Raw genomic sequence first — 8727 nt, 5'->3', positions numbered from 1 at the left:
TTTTTTTTTTTTTGTATTTTTAATAGAGATGAGGCTTCACCATATGGGCCAGGCTGGTTTCTGGAACTCCTGGTCTCAAGTAGTCTGCCCGCCTTAGTCTCCCAAAGTGCTGTGATTACAGGCGTGAGCCACCATGCCTGGCCATCATCTCCTAAACTTTTTCATCTTCCCAAACTGAAACTCTGTGCCTGTTAAACAATAACTCCTCATTGTCCCCTCCTCCAGCCCCAGCAAACACCATTCTACTCCTAGACTACTTTCAGACTCAGTTTCTTCCTTCACTTAGTAAAAGACAGGGTCCACTGCTGACTAATTGGATTGTTTCTATATGTGGAGGCCTTCTTGCAGACATGTGATTGAGTTTATTGCAGAGAACGGTAATAGGAAATGAGATTGTAGAAAGAAAAGAGATAGAGACAAAATTGGATGAGGGTTTCATACTGGGTGTCCCATCCACAGGCCTCAGCAACCCTGCCACAGATCTGCCCGATTCTTTCGCATCAAGAAGTTGATCTTGGAGCCATTTCTATGTTGTAGATCTGCCGGCACCTTTCATAGCTTTCCCTCTGTCGCTGGCGGCATGGCTTCTCATTATACCGTGGACGTTTAGTGTCCTCAAGGAGCCCATCCATAGTGAGGATTCTGTTTAGGGTCCTGTATGCACCTTCCACATTTCCTTCCTGTACCATCACAGCACTGGCGATGAACTTCAGATGTTTTGCCATGACCTTGGATTTAAATCTCCACTCTGCAGAGCCTGGCACGCTCAGTACCTAGTCAACCCTGGCTATGGAGGATTTTAAGTTGCTTAGAAATGTGTGCATTTGCCTGTTGGTGGGACTGTAAACTAGTTCAACCATTGTGGAAGACAGTGTGGCGATTCCTCAAGGATCTCAAACTAGAAATACCAGTTGACCCAGCCATCCCATTACTAGGTATATACCCAAAGGATTATAAATCATGCTGCTATAAAGGCACATGCACATGTATGTTTATTGCGGCACTATTCACAATAGTGAAGACTTTTAACCAACCCAAATGTCCATCAATGATAAGCTGGATTAAGAAAATGTGGCACATACGCACCATGGAATACTATGCAGCCATAAAAAAGAATGAGTTCATGTCCTTTGCAGGGACATGGATGAAGCTAGAAACCATCATTCTGAGCAAACTGTAGCAAGTACAGAAAACCAAACACCGCATGTTCTCACTCATAGGTGGGAATTAAACAATGAGAACACCTGGACACAGGGTGGGGAACATCACATACTGGGGCCTGTCATGTGGGGTGAAGGGGGAGGGATAGCATTAGGAGATATACCTAATGTAAATGATGAGTTAACGGGTGTAGCAAACCAACATGACACATGTATACATATGTAACAAACCTGCACATTGTGCACATGTACCCTAGAACTTAAAGTATAATAAAAAAAAGAAATGTGTGTGTTTGCTTTCTCCAATTGTAAAATATTTTAAACAATTGTTGTTTTATTTATTTGCTAAATACGTTATATATTTACATGGCTCCAAATTTGAAATGTATGAAAGATCATGCACTCCTATCCTCATTTAGTTAAGATAAACTTTTGGAAGCAACCTATTTTATCAGTTGCTTAGGTAATATTTCAGAGAAATTTTCTGCATAAACAGATAGCTAAGTATATATATGTTTGCTTCTCATTTTTGTACAAATGGCAGCACACTGTGCATGTTTTACTGTATCTTACTATCTTCAGTAAACAAGAAGTCTTAAAGATTATTCTCACCAGTACATAAAAAATTATTCACTTTTATAGCTAAATAATATCCCATCACAAGGATGTAACATAATTTATTTAAACTTTCCTCTGTTGATGGACATAAAGATTGTTTCTAATTGTTGCCTATTTCAAATAATAATGCAGCTAATTAATTTTATTACATGCTGACTAGAATATGAACCCCATTAAGAAAGAAGAGCTTTGTCTGTGTTAATCACTAATGGATCCCCAGTGTCCACAGCAGTACCTTGTACATAGTAGCTGATCAATAATTATTTGTGGAATTAATCCACTATTTCATATATACATCCACATCTATCTATGCCTATATCTATATTTGGATCAACTGTATCTACCCATGTGTCTATCTACCCTCCAATAGGGAACATACATCACACCAAGAAATTCTCTTACCCCTCTTTCTGTTCAGTACACATTTCTCACCCTGGACCAACTTTTTTCTGATGTTTACTACTATCAGTTAGTTTTGCTTGATGTTAGACATCATATAAATGGAATCATACAGTGTATTCTTTTTTGTTCTGCTTTGTTTCATTTGATATAATGTTTGTGAAATTCATGCATGTTATTGTATGTATCAGTAGTTTACCTTTTAAAATTGTTAAATATTTCACCACTATATGAATATATTGAAATTTATTTATCCTCCTGTTGATTAACGTTTAGGTTGTTTCCAGTTTTGGGCTATGATGAGTAAGATCATTATATGCATTTTTGTACAAGTCTTTTTAGGACATATATTTTTATTTATCTAGAATAAACATTAGGAAGGGAATTGCTGGGTCACAGGCTAGGTGTATGTTTAATTTTAGAAATACTGAACAGTCCTTCAAAGTTACTGTCCCATTTCATATCATCACTAGTAATGTATGAAAGTTCCAGTTGCTCTACATCTTCATCAACATTTAGCGTTGTCAGTCTTTTCAACTAGAGACATTCTGACGGATATGATGTATACTTCATTGTAACTTTAGTGCACATTTCCCTGATGATGAATGAGGTTAAGTACCTTTTCACGAGCTTATTGAACATTCGCACATCTTCTTTTGTGAAGTGTCTGTTCAAAGGTTTTTCCACTTTTGATTGAATTGCTCATAATCTTTTATCTTTGTTTTGCAGGAATTTTTTGTAATAGTCAAGGGACAAATATCTTTTTTCTATTCTGGCTGCTCTTTCAAAAATTGTGTCCTTTAAAAGAAAAAAATTAATTTTGATGAAGACCAATTTATCAAATTGCTTTAAATGAGTAAAGCTTTTTGTTTCCTTTCTAAGAAATCTGTTTGCCCTTAGGCCACCAAGAGATTTTCCTATGTTTTCCTCTAGAAGCTTTATGGAACTGTGTTTTGTGCTTAAGTCTGTGGTCTATCTCAATTGTTATTATTATTATTATTATTATTATTGTATTCAGAAAAAAAATAAGGTTCTTGCATTCCATACAGATAGGCAGTTGACCTGGCACTATTTGCTGATAAGTCTTTCTTCTCCTCAGTGCATTGACTTGGCACCTTGGTTTAAAAAAATATCAACTGCGGTACAGTGGCTCATGCCTGTAATCTCAGCACTTTGGGAGGCTGCAGCAGGCAGACTGCTTGAGCTCAAAAGTTTGAGACTAGCCTGGGCAGCATGGTAAAACCATCTCTACCAACAATACAAAAAATTAACCAGGCATGGTGGCATGTGCCTGTGGTCCTAGCTACATGGGAGGCTGAGGTAGGAGGATTGCTTGATCCCAGGAGGTGGAGGTTGCAGTGAGCTGAGATCAGTGCCACTGCACTCCAGCTTGAGTGACAGAGTGAAACTCCATCTCAAAAGTAAATAAATAAATAAATAAATATTTTTAAAAAGAAAAAACTGATTTTTTGATATGTGGTTTTATTTACAAATTCTGTGTGTTCCATTGATCTATTTGCATGTCATTATTGTCTTCATTACTGTATTAAGTCTTGAAATCACAGTGTCGAAGACATTTTATGCACTACTTATTTTCTTAAAATTGTTTTGGATATTCTAAACTTTTGCATTTAAATAAATTTTAGAAGTAGCTATTCAATATGTTCAAAAAAGCATACTGGAATTTCGGTATGGATTGCACTAAATCTATAGACTAATTTAGGGAGAAGAGGTTCGTAACATTTTTGAATATGCCTATCTACAAATAAGGTATAACTCCCCATTTATTTAGGTTTTAAATTTCTCTCATTGATGCTTTGTCATTGTCAGTGCAGCAGTTTTGTACGTATTTCATTAGATCGTTTCCTAGGTACTTAATATATGTTGATGCTATTGTAAATAGCATTGTTTTGAAATGTTATTTTCCATTTCTTTGTTCCTAACCTATTAAAAGGAAATTGACTTTGTATTTTTCCCTCAAATCCTCCAATTTTGATAAATTATTATTTTTTGGTAGGTGTTTTTTGGTAGAAACCATATATTTTCTATGAACATAACTAAGTTGTCTTCAAATAATAGCAGTTTCACCTCTTTATTTTTCCAGTTTTTATGACTTGTATAATTTTTGTCTTTTCACATTGCACTGGCAAGGGCAGATAACACAATGTAGGATACAGGCAGTGAGAATAGAATTTATTGATTTTTTTCCTAATCTTAGTGTGGTAACTACAGGTTCTTCATCATTATCCATCAACTTAAAAAATTTCTTTCATTTTTAGTTTATTGAGAGTTTTTTTGTTTGGTTTGGTTTTAAATCACGAATAAAGGCTGAACAAAGCTATTAAGATGATTCAGCTGTCTAGGCCTTGCTCTCCTAGAGTTTGTTGGAATAAAGAATGCTTAATTTGTGTTCCATGAACATATATAGGTTACCTATGTGAGAGATGTGACTCTTGGAAAGAAGTGAACATACCTTAGCAGAGAGAAGTTGCATGAGTTTTACTTGCTAATGTTCAAGAAAGAAAACTGGGGTCCAAAGAGATTATCTAACTTGTTCAAGGTCACACAGTAAAGCAGTATGTCAATATAATAGTTTTTAGCACTTGATATAATGTCCTTACAGAAAGCAGTGCAAAAAGAAGACTGTAATACACACAGGGAAGATAGTCAAAAGTGGATATTGGTGGTCATAATTCCAGAAATCTACACCAATGCTCCCTGATCCAGTGCCCATCGCCTCTATATAAAAATCTTCTCATTACATTGGGAAGTTAATGAAAAGCTGGGAGGACTCACTTACAGATTTGTATTATGTCACGAGGTATGGGTGAAAGATACCACAATGAGCTAGAAAGAATCAGGATCCAGGGCTCCAGAGGCAACTCTGACACTACCCCACTGTGTGACCCCTGCCAAGTCACTGTATCTTTCTTGCCCTCAATTTCCATTTGAAGAGAAAGGAATTGAATTAGATTGAGCCCTTACTGAATGATTCACAGACTAGAAGCTGCCATCAGGCCCCCTTCAAAGCAGGGAAGGATAGTCATGAATGAACCAAGAGGAAGGCTGTTTGCCTCAAAAATCTCTCCTACTTTTTCTCTCTCTCCCCTTCTACCCTCACATTGTCCCCAACATCAACAACACTTTCCTTCATTCAAGTCTGAACCTGGTCATTCTTCTCATAGAGGGAAAACTCCTGGGCTAGTTGATTTCTAAGTTTCCTTCCTGCTCCAACACTCTGAATATGTGGAAGGCTCTTTCCTTTATACCTTGATCTTTTGTCATCTCGTTAAGGTCTATTAGTCATTTCAGTAAATTTCACTTATTTTAGAGTAATAAGATTGCCTTCATTATGGGGATACTGTACAAATGGGGCAAAAGGACTGCCCTGTTGCTACCAGCTGATACAAAAACATATACACTATCTCCCTTGCATCTGAAATTCAAGTCATCATGCCCTAATGGGATAAAACTTCTTAGTTTCTTTGGGCAGAAATTTCCCCAAGATTTCCCTAGTAGTCAGTTGCTTTGTTTAATTGCAAGAAAATGTAAATCTCATTGCTATTCTCATCTACCTAATTGAGAAGACAGTGTTCACTGTTTGCTTGCCCTCTGACATTCAGATCAGACAGCTGCAGGTATGGCAAAGATAGAGAATCTTCTGAGAGTGAATCAGACTTACACCTTTTCTTGCAGAGTTCCCACTACTAGATTCAACCTGGAAAAAACAGTGTGCAGCCAGGTTTGTCTCCAGTGCCCCGCTGTTATGACTCTTCAAAAAGATATGTTGAAGTTCTGACCTAGAGTACCTGTGAATGTGACTTAATTTGGAAATAGAGTCTTTGCAAAGCAAATCAAGTTAAAGTCAGTTTATTAGAGTAGACTCTAATTCAATATGACTGATATCCTTATGAAAACAGAAAACTTGACACAAATGACAGAGGTAATGCTATATGAAGGTGGAGGCAGAGATTAAAATCGTGCATGTACAAACCAATAAACTTTTGTGGCTGCAAGATGCTAGAAGAGGCAAGAAAGGATCCTCCTTTAGAGGCTTCAGAGAGAGCATGGCCTTACCAACACCTTGATCTCATTTTTGTTTTTTACTTCCAAATTATATTTTAGGTTCAAGGGGTACATGTGCAGGTTTCTTATATAGGCAAGTTGTGTGTCACCAGGGGTTTGGTGTACAGATTATTTCATTGCCCGGGTAATAAGCATAGTACTCAAAAAATATTTTTTCAATCCTCCCCCTCCTTCCACTTTCTATCCTTGAATAGACCCCAGTGTCTATTGTTCCCTTCTTTGTGTCCATGTGTACTCAGTGCTTAGCTCCCACTTATAAGTGAGAACATGTGGCATTGGGGTGGTTTTTTGTTCCTGTGTTCATTCGCGTAGGATAATAGCCTCCAGTTCCATCCATGTTGCTGCAAAGGACAGGATCTCATTCTTTTTTTATGACTGCACAGTATTCCGTGGTATATATGTGCCACATTTTCTTTCTCCAGCCTACCATTTATGGGCATTTAGGTTAATTCTATGTCTTTGCTATTGTGAATAGTGCTGTGATGAACATTTGCCCTTATGTGTCTTTATGGTAGAACAATTTCTATTCCTTTGAGTATATACCCAGTAATGGGACTGCTGAGTTGATGACAGCTCTGTTTTATGTTTTCTGAGAAATCTCCAAACCACATCTTGGAAATGTAAACTGGCTGAACTATTATAGTTTATATTCCCACCAGCAATGGATAAGCATTGCCTTTTCTCTACAACCTTACCAGCATCTGTTGTTTTTTGATTTTTTAATAATATCCATTCTGACTGACATGAAATGGTATCTCACTGTGGTTTTGATTTGCATTTATCTAATGATTAGTAATACTGAATTTTTTATATGTTTGTTGGCTGCATGTATGTCTTCCTTTAAAAAGTGTTTGTTCATATCTTTTGCTCATTTTTAATGGGGTTGTCTTTTGCTTGTTGATTTGTTTAAGGTCCTTGTAGATGGTGGATATTTGACATCGTCAGCGACATAGTTGCAAATATTTTCTCCCATTCTGTAGATTGTCTGATTACTTTGTTGATAGTTTCTTTTGCTATGTAGAAGTGCTTTAGTTTAATCAGATTCCATTTGCCAATTTTTGTTTTTGTTGCAATTGCTTTTGGCATCCTTGTCGTGAAATCTTTGCCAGGGCCTATGTCTAGAATGGTATTTCCTATGTTATCTTCTAGGGATTTTATAGTTTTAGGCTTTCCATTTAAGTCTTTAACCCATCTTGAGTTGATTTTTGCTGTGCAGAAGCTCTTTAGTTTAATTAAGTCACACAATTTTTGTTTTTGTTGCGATTGCTTTTTAGGGACTTAGCCAAAAATTCTTTGCCAAGCCATGAGTTGAGGAGGGTATTTCCTAGTTTTCTTCTAAGATTTTTATAGTTTGGAGTCCTAAATTTAAATCTTTAATCCATCTTGAGTTAAGCTTTGTGGATGATGAAAAGAAGGTGTCTATCTTCTATCTTTTGCATATGGCTAGTGAGTTATCCCAGCAATATTTATTGAATAAACAGTCCTTTCACCATTGCTTGTCATTGTTTACTTTGTCAAAGATCAGATGGCTATAGGTGTGTGGCTTTATTTCTGGGTTCTCTAATATGCTCCATTGGTCTTTGTGTCTGTTTTTGTATCATTACTAGCTGTTTAGGTTACTGTAGTCTTGTAGTATAGTTTGAAGTTGGGTAGCACGATGCTTCTGGCTGGTTCTTTTTGCTTAGGATTGCTTTGGCTATTTTGGTACTTTTTTGATTCCACATGAATTTTAGAATAGTATTTTTCTACGTCTGTGAAAAACATCGCCAAAACAATGTACAGATTCAATTCTATTCCTATCAAACACCTTGAGTTTGGATTTCTAGCTTCCAGAACTGGAACTGTGAGACAATAAATTTGTGGATTTTGTTTTGTGTATGTGTGTGTTTGTGTGTCCTTTTAAGAGATAGCATCTTGCTCTGTCAGTTAGGCTATAGTGCAGTGGTAGGATTACAGTACACCACAGCCTTGAATTCCTGGGCTCAAGCAATCCTCCAACCTCAGACTCCTGAGTAGCTGGGATTATAGGCAACCACTACCCAACCCAGCTCAAAATACCACAAGTTTGTGATAATTTGTGGTAATTTGTTATATAGCAGTCCTCAGAAACTAATATACCTATCTCCTCATCTGCACCTCTTCTCTTACTCAGACATCCTTTCTTCTCTAATCTCTTTTTCAAGAAGTTCTTTTCTGACCTCAAAGCCTCAGAAAAGAATGCGAACTAAAACTCATTTACACTGAGTACATTAAGGTACATATAACCTAAAAAGAGCATGAAATGTTGGCCCTCACAGGCCCTTGACCTCAGGGGTGGGAAGCTACACTCTTACACTAAAGGAACTGCTGGAACAGTGGACACAGTACTAGCTTGGGGTCAGTAGACATCTCTTGGCTTCTCAGTTTTTCCACCTGCCGAAACAACATAATCTCATGAACCCCTTCTAGATTTGACATTTGTTGG

At 37.0% G+C, this 8727-nt stretch overlaps 1 pseudogene across 1 annotated transcript; it reads right to left on the bottom strand.

The window, feature by feature from the left end:
- Positions 1-134: 134 nt before the first annotated feature.
- On the bottom strand, positions 135-772 carry LOC105502102 (annotated as a pseudogene). Its single transcript, XR_001000284.1, has one exon. The product of XR_001000284.1 is annotated as a 28S ribosomal protein S21, mitochondrial pseudogene (transcript).
- Between the last annotated feature and the right edge of the window lie 7955 nt (positions 773-8727).

This window comes from Colobus angolensis, unplaced genomic scaffold, assembly GCF_000951035.1.
Source record: "Colobus angolensis palliatus isolate OR3802 unplaced genomic scaffold, Cang.pa_1.0 Scaffold77, whole genome shotgun sequence".
Taxonomy (NCBI): Eukaryota; Metazoa; Chordata; class Mammalia; order Primates; family Cercopithecidae; genus Colobus; species Colobus angolensis.
The sequence above is the reverse complement of the archived record's forward strand: the minus strand, read 5'-3'. Positions and strand labels throughout refer to the sequence as shown.